The sequence below is a fragment of the Denticeps clupeoides genome, chromosome 19 (genome assembly GCF_900700375.1).
Source record: "Denticeps clupeoides chromosome 19, fDenClu1.1, whole genome shotgun sequence".
In the NCBI taxonomy this organism is placed as follows: Eukaryota; Metazoa; Chordata; class Actinopteri; order Clupeiformes; family Denticipitidae; genus Denticeps; species Denticeps clupeoides.
In genome coordinates this window covers 2,355,225-2,379,958 of record NC_041725.1, presented here as the reverse complement: position 1 = coordinate 2,379,958, position 24,734 = coordinate 2,355,225, and the positions used below count along the sequence as shown (strand labels likewise).

Sequence of the window (24,734 nt, the reverse complement as noted above, 5' to 3'; positions counted from 1 at the left end):
GAACATCAAGAGAAATAATTGGGAAATTGCTATTTAAGTAGAGGCATGGAACAGCTTGTTGGCGATTCTCTGATAGAGTCCATTTTCCTCTAGGACAAAAAAAAAAAAAAAAAGACTTAAATGCAATTTAATAGTAAGTGTTTAGCAGACTAAATGATTAAAACCCATAGTATTACATCTTTGCAACACTCAGAATCACTCACTTATTCATCTGCATCGGCACAACAAAGTACCAAATATAATTCATGCCAGGTGTCTAGCAGGGCATCAGAAATACAGATGTATTAGGCCTGTGCCTGCATTTAGATCAGAAATCATGCTTAAAGTTCAACATAAAATGCAAAGACAGCAGTAGGTTTCATGAAAGCAGTCAGAATAGCATTATGCCAAAAAAACCTATTCTTAAAAAACTAATTTTTATGCAGCAGCATAAAGAGAAAGAAAGTAATTGATGCAAAAACAATTCACAAGTTATTTTGTTGATGTGCCTTTACCTCATGCTGTCACATTTAAATGAAATAGAACCAGCTCTGGTAGACTTGTATTACAAGTGCATAACAAATTATGGTTAAGTAGCAAAGCAACCAGTGTTATTGCAGTCTACTGTGGTCCATCATCTTACCTTCAATAAACATGGCTTTACTCTGGAAGAAGAAAGCAAACCTAAAATGACAGCTGTAAGTGCCATACGAGCATTGACTCTCACGTTAAAGTGCACTACCACTAACTTCATGCTTTGCTTCAGGGGTGAGAGGCTGCCAGTCTCCAAAAAGCACATCTTATTCAGGCCCCACAGCCATCTAGTCACTCAGCTTCTTATAATGGCATCTGTTGGCCTTGCTGCAGCAATAATGCTCAAACCAGCATCCCGGAGAAAGCTACATCACCTACACAAAACACCGCCTACTTGCAGCACGAGCCATTAGCCATTAGTTAGAATATGGGTGAGAGCACAGAGCACACGGCAGGGTTTAACGTCTTAAATTCGACTTTTCAAAATTAAGGCCTTAAATATAATGACTAAATGACAGGTAATCCTTAAATGCAGAGTTTAAAGGTCTGCAAACCCAATAAATCAAATGAAACAAGCACAAGTCACTGCGCGCTGAAATACCTGGTATTTCACTCGTCTTAGGGGTGTGGCACAAAGTCCACTTTTAGTAGAATTGCCCAGATATTGTTTTATCTCATATACGGTTATGCTATATTTTGATGTATCTGTAAAAAAATAATTATACAACTTCCTGCTGCAGTGCATTTGCTATGGCCACATGTAAACCTTTCAAAAACAGTTACATTTAAATGTAACTGTTGATGTAAGTACAGATGAAATTATAGACCACAATATATACATTCAATTTCTATTGCAAAATTAATTTTATGTAATATCGCACAGCCCTAGACAGAGATTCAGAGATTTCACTCTTGTTGAAAGTGAAATTTACAATAATATACACGCTACAGATTTGGACTAATTGATAGTAGAGTAATAGTACACTTTCTAAATGTTTTGTCTGAAAAGTGCCCAAATCCATGTGGCATGGGGCACTTCAGTATATCAATTTCAAATTTTATTTGTCACATACACAGTCATACATGGTATGATGTGCAGTGAAATGCTTTTTGCAACTACTACAGACCACAGTATTGCAAATGTTGCAAGTAAACAATTAACCAATATGCAAATATTGCAAACATAACCAAATATTACACTTTTATGTCTTTAACATAAAATATGTGTAACTGGTAGGGTGAAGGTGTGCAAATGAGTAACAGACAATGTTTAAAGAAAAGAGAAAAAGAGCCATAATAATAATAATAATAAAAAAGCAGTAAGGTAAAAAGCGCAGAGTGATTTTGTGCAAAGTGATTTTGTGCAAAGTGATTTTGTGCAAAAGAGTCCGGAGTGATTGGAGGTGAAAGTGCTGGAGTTCTATGAACTATTGTTGATGGCTCTGTATATGCCTCAGTTCATGTTTTCTTGCCAGGTCAAACCACCCTTCACTCTAGATTACGGACAAATGATAACTTGAAGTGATGCCAGGATGCGGTTGAGAGTTGGAAATACTGCTTAATGCACACACTGATAGTATTACACTCCATGGCCCTTTGTGGTGTGGTGTAAATCAGTTAGAGAAAGATTGAAATTGGGTTAGAAAGATAATCGAGGGGAACCTACTGGCCAGAGACATTAAATGTAAAAGGGGGTGAAACTGAAAGAACGAACTTAACAACAGAACTGTTGTTAAGTTAGTTATTTCAGTTTCACCCCCTTTTCAACTACATCAGCAACTCCTGTCTATTTAATGTGTCTGGCCAGTCTTGCTGAGAACAAAGTGGCACTTTTTTCAAGGACTTTTCTCACTATAATGGACATTGCCACTCTGGGCCGTCCTGTCCAGATATAAACATTGCACCAGTGCTTGCTATTAACCACATAAACCTTCCAGGGCTGTGGTATTTGTTTAATAAGGGAAGCTGAAATGATGCCCATTTGGTCAAATCAGGATTTTTAACAATGTGGCAGGGCAGAGGGTACTTGAAAGAGAAAGTGATTGTCATTGTGATACACAGCACGGTACATCCCAATCAGAGATCAATAAGACAAGAAGAGCACAGGTTCTCAATTACAGGAGAGCATGTTCTCAATTCTGCTGACTGAATGACATTTGCTGAGAAATTTGGCAAAGTACATATACACTGTAAAAAACTAAACTAAACTAATTTAGTTGGTTCTTAAATGTTATTATAAGTTCTTATAACAGTAGTGACAGTCCATCAAACACAATGTATTGAGTTCTCGCAAATTGATATAGTATTACCTTAAAAATTAATTTAACACAATTTAACTGCACAATCCAGCATGAGTATACATCCATTAGCATTAATGACCTGTCACAACCCTGCTATATCAGCTCTGTTAATATTTTATTTATAATAGCAGATGCTAGCAGCAATTAATCCCAAATTAAGTTTCTAAACTTCTAAACGATAATGTCGTGTTTATGATCTTTGGGCACTCAGAGACTAATAAGATCAACTTTTCCTCCATTCCTGCTTTGTGTCTGCGTTTTGAAGGGCTAGACCGAATACTCATGCTAGCCCGCTTCCATGCTTTGATTCTATTGGTCGTGCCAAAATGCATCATGGCACGCAGCAGTCAAAATTCAACCACAAGAGCGGAAAACCGTGAAACTATTCTTACACAGTAGAAGCAATAGAAAATAATGGGTTGCAGAGCAAAGTGCAGTATGTGACTTAAAACAATCAAATAAAAATAAACTGTCCCATTATACTCCTGAAATGAGTAAACGAACAACTTCACCATCAGAACAACCCCTGCTTTCCCCGATTTTTAAATTATGTAGTATCGCCCCAGAGCATTCTGGCAAGCTCCCACCCCCTACAGAAAAATCGCTCCCCATAACTTTGCACATTTAAGTCAGTTCAACAAAACAATGTGTGAAGCATTTAAACTGTTTATTTATTTATTTTGAATGAACAAAATTGTCATTTTCGTTGCGCTGACATCCTGTGTAGGTGATATTTCTCCCCGATGCTTCATCCTCTGGCTCTCAACTGAGGGTGAACTCTCAGGGGAACTATTTCAACCACAGTCCCCTTACCCCTATTCACCCATCCTGCACAGAGTGAGGAATAATGTCAAAACAACGGCCAATTACGCTCCTCTGTGCAGCGAACTCTCACCGCAACTGTTCCGTCTGGAAAGCTGCAGCACTGCGGCTTATTCCTGGATATAAATATGGATTTTCAGGCTCAGCCAGGCAGTGTGAATGTAGCATTGCTAGATTAGGCCGTTGCTGTCACAAATTGGCTCCAGGTAGGAGTGCTCGTTCTGCTTCTGTGTGAGTGACAGCGTGGTTTTTGGGGGGACCGTCTTGTGCTGTTTCTTACAGTAGAGATAATGTTAATAAGGACAACGCAAGGCCAAGAATAGGCTCTGGTGCATGATTCATGGGAACAAACCAATTACTACTGTCAGACTTAGTCACACAGTTCATTTCACCAAAATATTTCCCCTGGATGTTCAGCTGCGAGGTTATAATTACAATTGGCTGCTTCTTGATGGTAATAAATACACTTTAAGGATTGTTCAATTCCTCTGTCACTGTGACAGTTTTACGCCCATCCCATAAAACCGGAGTCCATCTTGTAAAAGATTGACGCTCAGAGCCCACCCTGATGCTGATAATGAATTCACATTCAATACCGCTGTGGCGAGCTGAGAGACCACAAAGGTAGAAGTACGAGGTGATATCATTTTCACATATGCCATGTGATAAATCACACTGTATGGGGCATTGCTGTATGAAAATCACAGGCCTGGGCCGTAATGGTTGTGGATTTCATTTTTTTTTTTTTTTTTGCAAGTTTAAGCATCACTGAGTCATGACTGATGGACTCAGAAGGGGCTGAAGCATTGTTTTGCATTATGACTAACACTGAATCCAACTGAGAGAGAGAGAAAGAGAGCACAATCTCTTGTTTGCACGATGTTGAGGCAAAGATGTCAAAGCTGCATAAAAAATAACAGCAAGTTAACACTGACGCTCACTGTCAACATTTTTCTTTTTGAAGTCATTATCTATATTTGCAGACATGTATTTTTTTCCCAGTTCATATGCAATCATCTCATGAATAATAGATTAATGCATGACCCACTAAGGAAAAATTAATATAATATCCTGTTGTCAGTTCAAGTATGCAGCATGTGGGCTTTATCTACATCCGTCACACCCCCGCCATGCCAGTGCAGGTCTTATAGAGATTGGCTTTCATTCCAACAGCATGTTCCCTGATTAGCCAGATAGTGTACACCTCTGCATCAGTGTGTAAATGCCTCCCTTTTGTCTGTAGTGTTTGTCAGTGCACAGTGCGGATTAGTCTGACGGCGAGTGACACATTGCATATATTCGCTTTTGTTTCATTCTGCTTTTCAGTCCTTGTAGATAAAGAAGAATACATTAATTCATATAACACCATGTCAGCACATCGATACCAGGGATGTAATGTTTTTTTCAAGAGAATGTAGCTCTATTTTAGTAATATGTACTAATGTACTATGAAGTCCATAGTGAAATAGTGAGGGTGAGTCCATCACAAGGCCTTGAAGTCATTTCAGTGGAAAAATTTCCCTAATGCTGTTTTGTGACTCCTCTAGGTTAGGGGTGGGGTTCCAAGTCATAGACGTGACAAATACTTCCTGGTGCGTAATGTCCTCTTCTGTCTGGGTCTATGTAGCTAAGGACTCTCTTTAGGGCAGAGGGAGTTCCATGACCATGAATGTATCAAGACCTGGCACAAAGTGGGCGAGAATGGACAGTCTGGAGTGTGGAGCCTGGCGCAGAGCCGCTTTCTGCCCAGGTTGACTTGCTCCTCCTGTTGCCACGGTGACAACGTGTGGTGGTTAGCTATGAGTGTGTGTGGAGAAGGGCTGGAAGACTTGGAACTGCCAACTACAGCTGTATTTATAAGATACTTTGCGTTGTCTTTTGTACTGTTTGGATGTGAGCACAGTCATTTATTGAAATAACATTAAAAACAGATTAAACACTATATCAATGAAGTTAATATTCATTAACCACAAAGATTAATTACTACACTGTAAAATAAATAAGGCAACCAGCTGCAAAGCATTTCTAAGTTCTCTCAACTGCCTATGCCACAATTACATGATCTGGCTGTTAAGCATTTTAGTTTTTATTTTTACAGTGTATTGTTTTAGTCAAATGGGAAATAATTTCAAACTGATTGTCGGAACTAAGGGCGACTGCTCCTTGGAGGAGAAGCAGGCAAGGTACAGGCAGCTGAAAGGCTGCGTCTGGCGTGGAAGGAGCAGGAGAAAGTTCAGCTGGCATGCAACAGCGGGGGAGAAGAGGGCAGGTTTTTTTGGGTCATCCGTCGCTGTGTCAAGTCTGTTTTTTGAAAAAAAAACAAAAAAAAAAACAACAACATCTGCCTGTAGTTTTTTTAAGTTGGCTAAATATGCCAGCTCCATGCGCATTCCATGTGACAAACCTTAGTATGCCCATAGATGTGTGTTTGTAGCTAATGTTGCATGCTGCATGTAAGTCTTAAATGAATGAATATGGGTGAGTGTGTACATGCTTGTGTGTCTCCTATATGTCTGTGCAAGCTGTAAAGAGGTAATTGATGTGGTGTACATGGTTGTGCTGTGCAGATGTGTAAAGTGCTGAGAGTGATTGCATGTGATAGAGAAGCATGTGATCGATGCAATGAGAAGAAAACATGCAAAGGGGTAAGTGTGTGTGTGTGTGTGTGTGTGTGTTTGGGGGAGGGGGGGGTTGTGTAGGAGAAATCAGGAAAGACAGAAGAACAATGGAGCCTGACATTATTGAATCTGTTACATCAGTTTAAATAAGCAAATTTACATGAATGAGTTAGATAATGAGCTAGATAAAAAAAATATTGGGTTCTTATCTGTGGGTCATGAGATGGGGTTGTAATGAGAGTGTAATAATTTGTACAAGCAAGGTTTAAGTTGGCATCAATAATGGTAATCGGATCCAGAAACAGTCAGCAGTCTATTGAGAGAACTGTATAGTTACAGTTATTACAAATTTGATTAGTAGTTTCATTCTGCTTTCTTGTAAAATTTACTTAAAATTCCAATTGGACCCAAGTGTACAAGAGCAGAGCAGAACATTTTTCTTACAAATAAGGATGCTGCATACATGCACGTGGCATAGGTCATTCGATTCTACATAAACACTTATGTGGAATACACCTAATAATGAGTTCAAAGTGTAAATGAACTAAATCCCAGGAGTGCTTTCACTGAATGAAAAGCTAGAATCATTCTGCAATGTATGCATTACACAGCAAGAAAATCAAACATGAAGAACACAAATGCTTGACAACCTCATCTTGTCTGGAGCGACCTTTTGTGATGCTCTTTGTTCCTATAAGTGTGTGGGGGCACGCTGTTAATCTTGGGCTCATTCTCCCAAGAAATTCAGAGTGACACGAAAAACTGTCAGAGGCATCAATCACAAAAATGCAATTTCCTATGTGTCACCTCGAGGCATTTTTTTTAATAGTATTGTTTTACCAAAGTATTCTCGCAAACTCAGTCTGTCTACCTCTCTCATTCACTCCATTTCCCCCCATGCCCTTGTCTGTCTCTCTTTTGTTCCTCAGCACTGTTCCACCAAAGTATTTACCTGTAATCCTCTAATGTTGTCTTCGGAATGCTGTCAGTTTGGTTATGTGTAAGTCAAGATGAGTATTAAGTAGTGATTGACTGTTGGCAGGGTTTATGTGATGTACCCTAAAATAAAAGGGTGATGTAAAAGTACATCAAGTAAAGACTCGTCTTTTCTGGACTTGTCAGGTTTGGCTTGGAAATCCAGACTCAAAATTATTTTGAGTACTTCATGACCTCAGAAATCAGTAATTTCCTTCATTTCTTCTCAGTGTATAATAAAATATCATTCAATTGACCACTTCAAAGTAAAATGTAGTAATGTTACAAAGTGTAAAATGACAGGATTAAAGATTTTTCTCTAGCAGATTCCTCTAGCCCATCCATGACCCATTGTGGCCAGGGATCCAAGGGCAAATGTCCATCCCACACACCCTCTGTCCGCTCTCAGAGGGAGATTTTTGCGTTTTTAGCAAATGCACATTATCCTCTACTACCTTGTAAGCAGATTCAGGAATTAACTTACACAGGCCTGCATAACAGGCTAAATGCAGGATCCAGACAGCATTTTTTCTGCAGTGTTTGGGTGGTGGGTATAATGGTGGATGGGTGGAAATGCTGAAGTGCGTGACTAAAGTCTGATCTGCTAAAAGTTCTACTCTAAGGACATTTTTGTGGCTTTGGCATTTGGCTTAGCGTAAAGCAGCAGCACAGAATCTTTTCTGTAATATTCAAATCAGGGAAGTGTTTTTTTTTTTTTTTTACTCATCAGAACATTCATATATATCACCTACAATAGTGATTAATATTGTACCTCAGAAATATTTTTCTCGATGTACTAAACACTGAAAAGCTAGTGTTCTTTGTGATCAACGAGTAAAACAACCGTACATTAACAGTTGTGTTAAACTGCAACATTCTCATGGGAGAGAATTTTATTACCTCTTTTAAAATAGCTTTATTAAGAAAGTCAAGGGATTTTGGAGACATGTGTGTCTCATCGGTAGAGGGTGAGTCACTTCAGTGTCACCGTGCCTCACTGCATATAACATGCTGAATCATGCCTGGCACATGGTCCTGATCTTGAAAATAAGGTCATTCGAGTCAGAACAAGTTCTGTTCCTACAAAGTCATCCCAGGGTTCATGTTAATGAGATAAACCCTCTGGCATGCATTGACCATGAAGTGAGATCGACTGCACGCTTCTGTTCAGTGAAGGCAATAAGATACGAACACTGACAGGCATGAAGATTCTCATCATGTAACATCCTGCCCATGAAAGATGCAGAAAGATGTTGACACAGCACAGTAGAATTCATTTGGCTTTTGGACAATATAAACTGACATTATCTGCCACTGGATCAAAGCATCCATGTGCCACAGCATGATGGGTAGTGATAGTGCAATTCTCCAACAGCAATTGTAGACAGGTGCAGGCATAATTCATGAATACTTTGATTTAGGGAAGCTGTTGAAGCTATTTATTATTTTCATAAAAAGTAAATGATTAAAGTTTATGGGCACTAAATATGGAGGGTCAAAGGTCTCTTACCATACATTAAAACACACATCACAATCTTAAATGCTGTTTGCACATGTGACTGATGTGCAATCATGGGACATTTAAAAAGTGGAAGGAGGTTTTATTCTCCGAGGAGAAATTAACCTGGATTGTGTGATGCCCTGGTAATTTCCCATTCCCAAAGCAGAGGGCATCACACGGCAGGTGACTATATAGAGATGTTGCAGCTGCAACCCCTCTTGACTGAGGACCCTTGCATGTCTGGTAATGACAGTTATCTACTGTGCATTTGGATTACCTTGCCTGCAAGCAAGACTGGTCCCCAGTCTTCTATTAAGCCTGATTTACAAGTTGTAGCAATTAAAATGTACAGTTCTCCTATTGGTTCAAGAAATATTTAGCAATTATATAATCTAGAGAGTCCAGTATTAACTAAATAATTTTTATTAGTGCTTTCATTTGAAAGCTAATAGTTTTTTTCTAGCCTTTAATCACCTATTTAGTTTCAATGGACGCTTCATCCCAGTATTTCTTTTCATTTCTTTTCACATAATACACTTGTAATTCTTTCAACAGTTTCCTTTTTTCAAGTTTGAATTGTTTGAATATCCTGAAAATGAAAGGCACCAGAGATCACTAGTCTTGTGAGCAATTACTTTGCCCAAGCCCTTCAAACTGAGCAGAATTGAGGAAAGCCGAATGTGAGAATTGAAATGACCTTGCAGTCAGATCCATTACAGTCTGGGTAAAGGATAGGAAGGAGGGGGGGTTAGAAGACGACTGCAGCAGCAGCTGGAGCTGCGGGCATCAGACAGCTGAAGAATGGTCTAAATATCCGGCACACCTGTGTCTCGCCTTCCGTCAGAGGAAGACACACATTCAGTATTTGCCACTGAGCATATTCTGGTGCTGCAGCTGTAACTGAGCAAGGATGCAAGTGAGTGTCACCTTCCAATTGAAATAAACAATCAGCATGAATTTACATTTATGTACAGACACTCTTGTCCAGCATGACATTTTATTCATTTTTTTCTGTGAATACCAAATAACTGTCCAATCCATTTTACATGGATGTAAACCAGAAGCAGAATGTAGATTAAATATTGTGTATCTTAAGATTTTTAGAGATGTAAATTAATTTAGAGTAAATTTTTTTAAATATTTTTTTCCCAACTCATGGTCCATTGTGTTCAATACAAAACAAGGGATCATTACATAGCCATATTCATATCTTACCCGAGGTGTGTATTCCCTGGTATAAGAGACTTAATATGAACATCTTTCTGGCACATCCCATGGAGTGGATTGCTGAGAATATTATTTCCACTAGGCCTTATAACTATGACAAATGGCTGGACATGATGAGGAAGAAGGATGCACAACGTCACGAGACAGAGGTTTAATACATGGTAAACAGAACGGGAACATCACCAAACAATGACCCGACGGTGAACAGACACTAACAGGGCAGCTTTATACAATTATACACAGGTGATAACAATCCTGAAACATAATAACACAGGACCAACATGAAACTCCGGTCCGAACTCCTGAGTAGCCCCTGCCGGACCAGATCATGACATTACTCTCCCTCCAAGGCGCGACTCCTGGCGTGCCACCCAAAAACGTCCATGAAAGGGGGGAGGAAGTCCATAAATACAAGCGGTAGCTGTCCTGCACTGACTGCTTCAGGCCCGAGCCAAAGCACGGCTCATCTGTGGGGGACCGGCATCCTGTCCACCGTCCACAGCGCCCGCTGCTCCGGACAGTCTCCGGCATGCCCGATGGGAAGTCCGCCGCTCTCCTCATCTTGGTTATTGCCGGGAGCACCTGCACTGTGCGACCATCCACGGAATCATCCTCCCGGCAAAGCACAGCTCCTTGGATCTCGGTGGGGCGGCTTCGGCTGTGTCCAAATTTGGTCGAGTCATTTTGTCACGATGGCTGGACATGGCGAGGAAGAAGGACGCATAAGCACGACGGCATGAGACAGGGGTTTAATACATGGTATACAGGACAAGGGGAACATCACCAAACAATGACACGACGGCGAACAGACACAAACAGAATAGCTTTATACAATTGTACACAGGTGATAACAATCAGGAAACATAACACAGGACCAACATGAAACTCCGGCCCGAACTCCGGACTCGGAGTAGCCCCTGCCTGACTGGATCATGACACTGGGAGATTTTAAATGAGAGGCATATGGGCAATATAATTGAATAATATGAATAATAACATTTTACAGAAATGCCTTTTTTCTCTACAGTTGATCTGAGTAGTGTGATGTTGATACAAGCCCTAGTTTATTTTCGGTTTTGGTCTTGGCCTTGACCAGCCTCGGTCTTGGTCTCACCTTAGTGTGTCTTGGTTTCGGTACCCTCAAGTCTCAGCAGTGTCTTGGTCTTAGTTTAGGTGGTCTCGACTACAACACTAGCAGTGACTGAATTAAAGATTTGTCTTGACTCAAAAATATCTTGATGTAGAAATGAACAGTAACATGGATACCATTGCCTTACATTTTATAAAAAAATAAGCAAATCTATATACAGAGAAAAAACATGATATTGGCTATTTACTCAATTGTATTATTATTGTTCTGCAACAAAAACATATGCATTTGAGAGAGATTTTACAGATTGTTTAAATAGTCAAAAGAGTAAGAGCTTCTTTTGGTTTGTTTTTGCTCTTAGAGCTTGATCACTCTACCATGGCGTATGAATAACTAGATGGATGGGGCAACTTAATTACAAGGTGTTTCTTTTTTATGAGATTTAAATGCTTTCTTTAGATTAATGTGGATTCCACACCACATTTGCAGCTACTACAATAATTCACAGAAGGCAGCACGACATGGGTCAAATTGTGAGCTGAGATGCACAGTGTTCACAATTGCGATAACAATGGGCATCAATATTAGCCTTGATGAGCAAATCTTTATTAGGATGCGTTAATTACACATACTAGCAAGAGACATTCCCCAGTTTGGTCAGGTATTTTGTTATTGACAGTGGGGTTATGAACGCTAAGTCTGTATATTAAATCATTGATTTCAGTCTTAGGAGGAAGACTCCAATCCCTGAACCTCCACAAGCCTGGTTGTCATGTCCAGCAGAGCTGGGTGAACAGACGATGTTTGAGATGTGTGAACACAGATATATTGCTGGTAAAATGGCAGTCACCTTTTGGCATCCACTCGCAAACATTTCCAAATGAAAAAGGAACACACCGGTCCCTCCGGATGTCTGGCTGGATAAGGAAAAACTAAGGCTGGACTGCAGGGACCTCTCATCCTCACCTCGATTTCATCTCTGAATGGCTCTCTGCTGCTAAAGCGGTGGTCAGATTACCTGAATCTGTAAGCGAGCCATACTAATCACTCTGTGCTTTTAGTGGAGTTCAATAAAGCCTTAATTGATGCTTGAAGGGCTGCAGCCATGTCAGCAGATAGAGTGAAAGAATGCAAAGGAGCCACATTCCATTCAAACTTCCAGTGTAGATGCATCCTTATTAGGTCACGTTTCCTTTTTTTTTTGTAGTACTCAAATGTGATTAAACAAAATCATCTATTACACATCACTCAGACTCAAATTGAGCACAGTCAGAAACCAATACTGTAAAATGCATAGAAATCATTTAAATAAATTAATTTTTCCAAGAGTGCCAACCAGCCAAATGGATCTAAATTCCCCTCTGCCAAAGCAACAGTTCGACTGCTTTTTTCCCCACCCACTTAAAGGTTTTTATAATTCAGTTGGGAACTAGTCAGTACATATGTATTTTTTTTAAAAGCACTTCATGTACAAGCAGAGGCTGTGGACTCGCACTCAAAGCATTAGAACAGGGCCATGTACATCAAGCCCTGTTACATACACACAGCACACTAACTACCATCACACAGGCACACCAGCCTTTTCCCAGAAAATAACTAGGCGACTCAGCATCTCTGGTACAAATGAAAGTTTTATTATCCCATTCCTCTTCTTTCCACCCAGTTCTATGGTGTAAATATACACCAATACTCCCTCTCTCTCTATTATTGTGTGTGCCCTGCTGAAGCCACAATTTTGCTTCTTTTCAGAGCTGCTTGGCTCTCCTATCTATTATGGAGACATTTGTTTGTGGACAGCTCCAGTTAATGAGGTCAGGAACCTAGCTGTGCTTTCAAAATGCTATTCAGCCTCTCTCAACCAATAATGAGGCTGCAACACGGTACCAAGAACGGAGTCGTTTGTAGCCAGCAGTGTAGCCATTCTGCCATTTGCCTCGTGGAAGGACTGTTGCATTCTGACAGCTTATTTGAGACTCTCTTAAATGGCCAAATCCATTGTATTTCCTCTTCATCAAGTTTCCATTTAGCATCTCTCGCTGAACACCGTGTCCTGAGAGGATCTTGGCTAATGGCCTCGGAAGGAGAAAAGGGCTTTCGCTCTCTAATTCTCCATTTGATGTGTGACCAGGGAGATGTTTGTGTCAAAGCCATTACAAAGCCAATTGGCTTTAAGAACAGGTGACGTTGTTCAACTACATATTTAAATCGGCCTGCTTCAGAAAACGTGGTGCTAAAATCCACCCATGACTTTAAAAACTAGGGGTGAAATGGTCATCATGAGGTACTAAAAGTTACAGTCTCGCAATTATGTGGCTGTAATGATACAAGCTTTTAAGAACCTTGTTTTTTGTTCTTCTTATTAGAACACACTTTGTAGATTATTACACTGATTGGTTTCACAATGTGAGTTTGTCTTAGTAGAGACAAACTACTGTACATGGACTTTAAGCAAAATATGAAGTGAAAGTGAAGTGATTTATGAGACACTGCAAGCACAGCACACGGTGCACACAACGAAATGTGTACTCTGCTCACTCTTAGTGAGCAGCCATGACAGCCGGGCAACCGGGGAGCAGTGTGTGGGGGTGGTACTGGCACCTCACCACTGCCCCACTGATACTACCATAGGTGATATTAATACATGACCTGGCATTTAGCTGATGGTCTTATCTACGTAGAGTGACTTCATCATTAGTTACAGGTTAGAGAATGCCCCTAGAGTATTAGCCAAATATTTTCTGAGATGTTTCAGGATCAGGGTTCACAGGCAATCATGTAACACACTAAGAAACTACCACTATGTTACTAGACATTGCCATGTATTCTTGCTTTTGGATTTTGAATTCCCATCAAGGTTATGAAAGGCCAATGGAGATTTGCACATACTGGAATGTTTGCACACGTTTACACACACTATTCTATTAGGTACAGCACACAGTGCATTACAAATGTGACCTACATAGGAAAGCTTGCTGCATATGGGGGAGTGTACAACTGAAATGATCTACAAAGTGTTGAAATTTATGCAGAAATACACGAGGGTCAGAAATTTATTTACAATACATTATGAAGGGGTTAGGGGCATAAAGTATTGGCCCAGGGGGTCCCGCTGCATCCAGTTCCTTTTGTTTTGCCATGCATTTGTTTTATGGTGAGTGATTTAGCAATTTGTGTATGCTGGGTTGTTTGCAGATGTTATTGATTTCTTGTGTTCATGGTGCAGAGGAGTAAAATGAATAATCACTGTATATTTTATTGGTTCTGGGGCAGGTTCCGCTCAGTTTGCAGAACGATCCCTCTGGAAAGCTTTTCTTTTTTATTCCTTTTTAATCATGGCCTCTTAATTATACCCGGCTAGGTGATCACAAATGTTATCGGATTTAACAACGTGAGAGATCAGAAACACAAAGCCGGAGAGGAGGACTTTATTCTCAAAGTAAACAGGCTTTTCATTTCTGTTCAAAATCAAATGCCGCCTGCAGAGCAAATGTTTTTTTTCCACCCAGACCACCCCTCGGTGAATTATGATAAGACCCAACACCAGCTCTGCCACAGAGTGCCGGTAAAGACACAGCCATTGTGCAGAGCAACATCCAATGGGAAGGGTCTGCCTCCTGTGGCGCAACGACAACTCACCTCCTCGTACCCTTGAAGCTGGCAGCTTCTGACAGGCATAGCCAGGCTTTGGTGGTGAGTCAGTTACTGTGGAACGTTAGGGAGTTGGAGTGTACCCGTCCTAATAATAATCCTTTCTGCTGGGATGCAGAAAGTTGTGCTCACTGTCAGTGAAAAATGTGTGATGCAAATAATGTTGAATCCAATATCTTGTGCAATAGCTTGTGCAGGTAACGGAAAATGCAGGGAATCTGTTCTAATAAGAAGGAGACTGAGTTGTTACTTCTACCCTTGCTTCTTGTCAACAAGACAAGGGGCAGAACACCGTATTGCCTGATACTCTTTGATGATGAGCGCCGTGACAGGAGGATCTGTTCTTTGCTGGTCGGTGATGTTGAGTTAAGGCCACTGGCAGCCTTAAATACATGAGAGTTTGGATTTGATTTGGAGGAGTGGGATATATACACATATCCAATCATGCGATTCATAATAGTCAAGCCAGGATCACAGAATCCTGAACAAACAAATGTGCATTGCATGCTGGTGGACCATGAGAAGGTTGTAAGGAAAGCTTTCAAATGCAAAATGAAGAGAACTGCAGTTTTCAATACACTGCCTATTCCAAAAAGCTGTTTCGTCCAAAAAAAAAAGAAATTGAAGGAAGAAAGGAGCAGGAGAGATCCTCCCCTGTCAGTTCATGTTGCTCTGCTGTACAACTGTAAAGGGCTGCAACTTCTTTTTCTAATTAGGATGTGACAAGTACATGATCCAATGTGCTCCAGTGTGTTCAGCACAGTCTGCCCTGAATGCTTGATGTCATTCAGCTTTTGTCAACATGCGGCTGTTTCCATGGCAACACTTCCTTTTCTGCCCTTCGCGCCCAAATGCAGCATAGTTTTTCTCGAAGTGTGAAGTTTAAAACGTTGTGGCCTCGTATGGTTTATTTGATTTTATGTATCAGGACTTTTTCTTTTCTTTTCCCTGTGACCCAATGCTTTGCGCTCATTGTAACTAACTGGGCTTTCTGCTCTAGCAGGCAAGCCTGATCCCATTTGCTGCTCCCATAGGGCATGTCCGTGCAGCTGCTCCATCAGATCTGCATTCACACTCATGCACGCCAGTCTGGCTTCATAAGGAAGAAAGAATATGCAGAATAAATCAAAATCAAGGACCTGGTTACTGGTTTCACCTTGCTGAGAACTCATTACAGCTGTAGCTCTGGGAAAATGGAAACGGGGTGTAAAATGACTGAGTTCTGCCATGCCAGGGTGACACTTACCCTGCGCTCACACCTCACTTGGACACATGGTCCTGCAGCGCTCTCTTGGTAATTAGGCCGTGGCCATGCTGAAAGATATGACACAGCAAATCTGCTGCCTCACATCACTGAACTACAGTGTCACTGTGACCGCACTGTGCGGCCAGAGGGACAAAAGCAACACAGTCACGCTCATTTCCAAAGGACCTCGGGTGTGACAGTGATCACATTGACAGCTATCGCTCCCCTTCTTCATCAATGTCCCTCCAGCCGTATGATTGTTCAAAAACCACCAAATGACATACAAAGCAGCACAAAACAGTTTAGTTTTTCTGCAGTACATGTATTGCCATGGATGCTTAGACCACTGTAACATTCTTTATGGTAAAATAATGCAGCCAAAGCAGAAACACAAGAAGCAGCAACAGGGTCACTCGTCCCATTTATAGCAACGGAACGTGAGACAGTACAGGCCTGATCTTAATGCTACTGAAAAAAAAGAAAAATGGGTATATTAAATCATAATCTCAGTTTATGTACAAGCAGAATTTGTGAAACTTTTTATTTTAATAATAGAAGAATGACGGCTTCAGCAAAGCAGAGTCTGAGCTGAGTGGCTGAGATGAAGAGATGAAACAGAAAAAATGTCTTTGTACAGTATAGTGCGGGCTAAATTAAACTCAGAGAGCTGTCGCACTCTCACTCTAATGAAAGACAGAGCTATTCATCTTTGTCTTTATCAGACATGTCACAGGACGTCAGTGGGCAGGCCCAAGTAAATTCCCATAATGCATTTCAGCATCACTTCTGCTGTGCAGAAAAGGTTGCCTCTAGTTGACCTCACAAAGCACTATGATCGAGATTTTTTTGGTTGTTCTTTCTGCCTCTAGATGTTTTAACATTTTAATATTTTAAATGTAGTCGTTTACATTGTTTGAACCGTTTAGCATGAGTAATCTCCTTCGCTTCAACATAAATCATATTAATCTTCCTCATTATGTAGAAATTATTCACTTTTTAGGTGTGGATTTAAGAGGTCCACTAAAATTAAAAATATTGCACTTCAATAAAACACACCTTATCATATATTTTGAAAGTGATTTTAATAACAATGACGCAGCCAGCATGCAGCACTGCACCTCAGGTACTCACCAAATGCAGAGTAGATCACCGGTCTCCCACACCATGAAGAAGTTCATCTCCAGATTTTTCTAATGGAAGGCCCCATTCTCACCAGCAGTCATTGCGCAGATGTCAGTCCCATGCTGAGTAATTTGTGTCCTTCCCCCCTGCTCCGGTAGAAGGTATAGTAACTTTAAACAGCATCCCTTCGCCTGAGCTGCCATGGGAGTTGCTGGCAATTTCCTCACTAGCCAAATTCAATTGCTGAGGCACGTTAATGGGATATTTCATTGTTTGCACTGCTGCACCTGTGGCGGCTTAAGGTCCCAGAATACGGTGTTACTGCCATGGAGAAAAACAGTGTTAATAAACTGCATGGCTGCATGTTGCATTTGTTACTTTCTATTTACCACTTTAGTTAACATATTCTTTTATAATGGGATTTTAAATGTATATTTTTAAGAGGGACCTTATAAGAGCAGGACTCTGATCTATTATTATTTGAAAAATATGCACTTTATTCAGGTGTGTTATTCAGATAATAATCGACCATCGTATGTAATGAATCCTTCAGCGCATACAGCTCTTGAGAATAGGTGTAGGAGGGCTGAGGCTCGTGTAGGTGGAAGTGCTGTCATGAAACCATTCTTCTCTGAGCATATGAGCCTGCCCTACAGAGATGAGTTATTCGGGTTGAGCGTGGCAGCGCAAGATAAAGTACATTTTTATGTGGGCTCTGACTGTTTCCTGTCCTTTGTCTGTTTTGTGCCGATTGCCGCTGAACATGGTTGTGGCTGTGCATCTAAATGATGGAGTAGAACAAACAATAAATGTGCCTAATAAAAGCACTTTCCCCCGCCGGGAATGAGATATGGTTTTTTCATAGGGATGTGAATACTTCCTGCAGGAAGAATAAAGTCAGAGAACACCAGGAAAACAATCTTCTTGTACAATCTCATAACACAGAAATCTGTATTTCAGTGCGCACTGCACTGAAATCTAGGGATTGAGGTACATTAACCAGGGCTAAAGTAACAAAAGGCTGTAATTTCACCACTCATTTTTACTTTGCTACATTAAAAAAGCACAGTTCCTTACTGAGTAAACCTACAATATGAATTAATAGTGGCATTTTTGTAGCCAGGTATGAATCTTATCACAAACATACCAACTAAATGCTGAAATTTAGTCCACAGACTCCTGATACTCAGTGGCACCTAAGTGGTTTTAACTTTCTTTTCTTCTGCAATCTTTTTTTAAGTATTGCTATGTGTGATGGAGTTACATGACTGGATATAGTGTTTTTAATAATAATCACCATTTCAGTGCAGTGTTCAGTGTAGCTTGCTTAGGTCCACCAGGCAAGCAGGCTTCTCTTTGTCTTCTTGTACAAATACTTACAATGGAATGGTCCAATACCTACAATGGAATGGTCCAGGAGTCTGTGTGTGATGAGTGTATACTGGATAACCACTGCTTTCTTTTTGTTGCAAATTTTAAATGATTTTGTTCAAAGAAACCATTACCCTGTCATTGCAATTTGGTCTCTTTCTTCATTGAATGAAACCTGTGGCAACATCACTTGTAATTTAATGTGTCTTCAAGGGTTGCATTGTTGGCTTTAAATTTTCTTTCACTTACTAAATAGTTAGATTTTTGTTAATGTGTTGAAGCAGGTTAACCTGTGTAGAGAAATGAACATGTTATACTTCTTTTGGCAATTATCTATTGGTGAGAGCTCCAAAGTAATAAACTGCATGTTTAGCCAAAAATATACCATGACCAACACCAAGATGAATCTCCCAATAATATACCACTGTCACAGGTGATAGTGGCAGAATAGGTGGGAGATTTTCAGCAGTAGTGATTTTCACTGTCACCAAAATCACCAGTGTTCTGTTAATCCAGAGAAACCAGAAGCAGTAGTTGATGCCATCCTCAGCAACGTGAAATTATCACACCTCGAGCACACCATGGTGCAAGCAACAGTGAGAAAGCCCGCAGTGAAATCCCTGACCACTATTAGGCTAGTTCATCAGTGTGTCATTCAGGGCTAATTAGCATATCCGTTAACTTGAGGCCTGCTGGGATGTGCCGGGGCACAAGCTTCCTCCATCATTTGTCAGGGACAGTATTTAGATTTTTCACATTCATTTAGCAAGATTGGATGACCCCGAGGGGCAACACTTCAACCCCTTGGTTAGTACTGCTAATGCCTGTCCTGCTGTAAAGTACATGCAAGTTTAGAACTATGACTAATTCATTGATTGGTACTGTAACTGCTGTGAAAAACATTGTTATTCATGTCTCTTTAGACATAAATAACTGGTCCTGAATCACTGCTGCTTAAATAAGCCAGTAGGATTTAGAAGTTTCACGTCACATAAAAGCCAAGGTGACACAGTGAGAGACAAGATCTGGTAAATGACTTCCCACTGCATTCATATGCACTTTGTTGAATCATTTAGCTCTGCATCTCCTATAGTTACAGTTACCACAAGACTAAGTTTGCAGATGATAACAAGGTTGGATGTAGAGTTGGCATGACAAACCCGATGTGTACAAAACCAATGCATTCATAATGACAACAGTGACCATATTCAAGTGAATAATGAATAAGTGTGTAAGTTTTTCTTTTGTACATACGTAAATTGTAAGCTGGGCAGATATCCCTTTAGATCAATCACCTAATCCATCGCCAGCAGAGGTTGTGCAGTGTTAATATGTTGCCATGGTAATCTATGCTCTTTTTCTCACATGGTAGTGCAGTACGTGGAAATCACTAAGTGTGTGCTCTGTGCTTGTTGTAACTGTGGCCTTGCGGCTAAGGAAACGGCCCCGTATTTGGAAAGTTGCCGAATCCCAAACCGCCAAGGTGCCACTGAGGTAAAGCACCGCCCCCACACACTGCTCCCCAAACTGCTCACTAAGGTGGTGGGTTAAATGCAGAAGACACATTTCATTGTGTGCAGTGTGCTGTGCTTGCTGTGCATCATAATGACAGTCACTTTACTTTCACTTTAACAAGAATGAAACTGAGAACAACATTTGGAGCATTTACAGCATTTATCCATAGCCCCTTGCAGTTAGTATTGACAGTAGTTTAATTTAAACTGGGACAGTCCCTCTGGAGAAACTAGCAGTTAAGTTTATTGCTCTGGGACACAATGGTAGTAAGTGGGGGATGAACCTGTGACTTTGGTTGGGTTGGATGGTAGTAGCCTAGTGGGTAAGACACCCATCTATGAATCAGACAACCACAAAGTTCTATAGTGAAGGTAATACATTTTTCACAGATACCATGATAGAAAACAGCTGTATTGTAGAGAAATTGCTGTCTAGACTCTTGCCCTGCCAACATACCTTGCACACTGAACTAATTGTTTGGCCTTTTCGACACTATCAATGATTAATGGAAAGCTCCTAGGCAGTAAGAATGAGAAATGGCGTTTGACCTACAGCAAATTATTTCTCATTTGTAAGCGTGTGCATAATTGTATTACACTTCAGATAACCCGTGCTGATTCCATCAGCCCACATGCAAGTTATCATGACTTTAGTAGTTTAATTACTCCACTATTGGATTGCCCTTCAGCAAAAACCAAGCCTGCTGGGGAAGAGAGAGAAATGTTGTCTTAAAACTGTTCCTCAAGAAGACATCCAGTTCTGGGATGAAGTGGCCACCTCAGCAGGTCTTCAGATCAATTCAGATGCCCTATGCTATCCGTCTCTCATACTTTAGGATGGATGTCAGTACACACCACTGTACAGCAGCAGTGTGTAATGTTTGATAGAACTGAAAAGGCCATGACTCTCCTTTTCCCCTCAACCAAGGTATCCGCAGATCCCTAAAAAAGGGGGATCTTAAAAACGGATTTTCAAAAAATGAAGGTCTTAAATAATATTTAAATGACTAGTAATCCTTAAATCCAGAGTTAAAGGTCTTAAAAATGCAGCAGACCCAATAAAGTTAGCATTTTTGTGTATGATATCGGAATTAGCCAACCGCCTATGGAGCTAGATGGCTAAATTCTGCACTCACCATCGGACATGATCTCCTGACATCACAGACATGAAATTATCTGAAATTATTGAATCAGGAATAAAGAAAAAGTTCCTACATTTATTTTTTTCTAATTCAAATAAGACAAGTAATCCATTGGTCACGGCACCACGCGTACTTCCGGGTTCACAAGTGTAGTGTTGCACAATCGTAATAATATAATAATATAAATTGTCATTCTCTTGGGGGTTTATTTATTTTTTATACATTTTTACAGGGTTTTATACAAATGCCACACCACAATTTGCCATTCAAATCAACAACCACATCGCACAATTTACATGTGTGTGATATCACAACTACAGGCCATGTGGGAAATAGATATGGAGTCGGGCAAAGGTGAACTTGTAGTGCCAACAAAAAAATACAAATTTGTATCAGCACCTAAAACCCTAAAATATCCCATTTCTATTAAGCAGTTCCTATATTTACTACTATGTGTAAATATGTAACTATACTATAGTAAATGTAAGTTTTTGAAAAAAAAATATTGATTGATTTATTTTGATTAAGCTGTAGTATTGGGAAAATGACATTTGCAGTGATGTAAAGATTTAATCATTATTTATTTTATGTGATTTTTTTAATTGATAGGTAAGCAAGTGCCATTTATCAATATTGATCTCAGTAATCTAAGTAATCTCAGTAATCACAATTTCCCCCCCAAACCGTTTAGCCCTGAAATAATAACCCCAAAATATCGCAGTTGCCCGTAGTGGCTTGCTGCAATACATGTAATATTAGTTTGGTAACATTGATAAAGACTAAAAAAGTTGGAAGGAAAATGAACATATCTAATGTTATGTTATAATTGGTGGACTTTTATGTCAGGCTAACTAATAAGACTACAGCTGATTACTTTTTCATAGTTGATCTAGTCAAACAATAACATATCTGGTACTGGGTGTACACCCCATTGGAATACAAATAGTCATTGGGTTACAGTAAAAATCACCATTATTGGTCTGGACATAACACTTTAATGGAATTTATGGAGCTCCATTACCAAATCAAAATGTAGAATATACTTTCATTAATCATCTGCAACTATGGATCATTATGTTTTTGTGACAATAACATAGGGAGCGGGTCCTCCATATTCCAATGGATGCATAACGCCACCTCACCAGTAGATGTTTCATGCCAATCCTCTAATGCTGCAATCCGGACCGAAATTCCATGTTTGTTCTGTGTTAATGTTTCCTGATTGTCCTCACCTGTGTTTGCCGGTATAAAATTGCCCTGCTCGTGTCTGTTCACCGTCGGGTCATTGTTACTTGATGTCTCCCCTGGGCACTATGTATTAAACCCGTTTTGTGACGTGCGTATGAGTCCTCCTTCCTCGCCATGTCCAGCCATCATTCAAAATCCACTGCCTCGCTGTGTCAAACCATTGTGACAATATTTTTGCAATATATTCAACAAAAATAAATTAATAAAACTTGAGCCTGAACAAGAACATCAAAATGCATTCTGAACTTGGAAGGTAATGAATAATTAATTTGGGTCAGCTATGGTAGAATAAAGACGTATTTACTCTGCATTAGGACGTGTGAATTAATCATACTCCCAGAGCGTGAATAATTCTTTTAGCACAAACTCACCAATTTTGGCCAAAATGACAGATCTCTTCAGTGGCAGCTGAACACCTGTCATTATCTTATGTGTCACTTGAACTAAGATTCAACAGAGAGGCTTTGTTATTCTACTGCCTTTTCCATTCGCTAAAATAAAAGCCCCCACCAAGTGAAATTCAGGCATCGTCACACCATGGTCATGCTGCTCATACAGAAAACCGTTTTTGTCTCTCTTCACATACATGTTTCCTTTATATCTTTGTGAGGACCAAGGTTAGTTGTATTAAAAGACTGTCTATATGCCCCTTTGAAGCCTAAATGTAAGCACACAAACACTCATGTCCTGTCCTTCCACAAGCTATGTCCATGTAAGGATAATAGGTGTTGTAACCATAGTGACAGGCTAAAACTGCCTGTGTGTGTGTGTGCGCGCGCGTGCGTGTGTGTCTTTGAGACACGTGATGCTCTTTGTTCCTATGGGAGTCTGTCTGCCTGTCTCGGTGTGTATTGATTGGCTCAACGTTTTCTATTTTTGCAGAATACAATGAATAGCAAATTATAGTCAGTGTCCTATAATCATTCATATAAACGACATTCGAGCTTGCTCTCAACAGCAATAAACCTAGCCATTACATCAACCTACATACTTACTATCTACTGTAAATAAATCACAGTGCACGTCTGACTATTTGGAGCTATAAGTGAAGTCACACACACACACCAATTAACAGCTGATTGATAGCTGATACTGTGTTGATTATCATAAGTTAATTGCCAGAGACTAAAGTCACTTCTGTTCACAAGTCGTCAGTCCCTGGTGGATTGGGATCAGACTAATATCAGCAAGCGGCTTGTCATTAGGCAGCTAATCTAATGAAGTCCCACCAAATCCGATCACTCTGTGTGAGCATCAGCAATGACATTCCACAGATGGGTTTAACCATATGAATCCCAGGAGAGAATGGGACTTTCTGGACGGCTCTGTGGAAATTTCCATTGTCAATTTAATAAATGAGTGTGCTCTAACCTAGGTTTGGTGTTAGAGCACACTAGGTCAGTGACAGAAAGTGTAAAATAAATAAATCAATATTTCTTAATAAACAGTGTCCTTTTCCATAGGACTGTTGCATTAAACAATATGCTTTTAGATATGTCACCAGTAGGGTTTCAAGACAGTGAAGTCTTTTGTAATCCCCTCAAACTGCATCAACTCATCTTCAGGAGATCTACTACTGTATAGGAACTTCAATGTGTGCTCTTTTCTCAATCAGTCCCCACCTCTCTTCGCACACACCCACTCACTCCCTTCCCTCCCCGTTACAATTTACCACCATCTCCTTCACTGAAAGCAGTCCTTTGTGTGTGAGAATGGGCCATTCTCTCTGACGGATGGCTGTTCTTGTCTCCACAGCCGCTCGACTGGAGGGTCGTGACACAGCACGTGGTCTGGATGTCGACGGCTGCCAGGGACTTGGGACACCGCACATCTCCCAGCTCTTTTTCAAGTGTGGCTCCATTTGGGGACATGAAGAAGGTCTGAGACCGCCGGAGTGCAGAACCCGTCCACACTGGCCCAAATCACAAGGGAGGAAGAGCTTTAGCTGTGAGTACAGATGCATCCCTTTCAAGTCACAGTTGTAGGTTGTTGGTTCCTTGCTTCTTTGTGAGGAATTTGTGTGTTTATGTGGTTCTGGTGTGAGTTTCAAGAGCATATTCTCTTCAGAACAAGTTTCTAATCAGTTTATAATTTAACAATATTTTAGTTGGAATTTTGATTAAAATAAACACAAATTACCCAACACACTTCTATCTACTGAAAACAACAAGCCAAAATACAAAACAATTCGACAATAGTGACAATAATGACAAAACAACTACATGTGTCTATCGCCATTATTTTCTGTTTAAACAATATAATAATCAGACGATCATAATATTGAATCAGGCTGTGTTGGTGTTGAACAAATATTAGACATGTAACAGCAGCCTTAGAACATGTTTTATTATTATTCAAAGCGGTAAATATATTAATGGTTGGAGTCAGTCAGGAAAA

The 24,734-nt window shown here is 40.2% G+C and overlaps 1 protein-coding gene across 3 annotated transcripts in view; it reads left to right on the top strand.

The window, feature by feature from the left end:
• b3gat1a (beta-1,3-glucuronyltransferase 1 (glucuronosyltransferase P) a) overlaps positions 1-24,734 on the top strand; it is a 65,337-nt gene that overhangs the window by 9,286 nt on the left and 31,317 nt on the right. For all 3 annotated transcript variants that reach the window (XM_028962596.1, XM_028962595.1, XM_028962597.1), the window contains exon 2: positions 24,093-24,284. The gene's annotated coding sequence lies outside the window, so the exon portion shown is untranslated. The remainder of the gene's footprint in view (positions 1-24,092; positions 24,285-24,734) is intronic.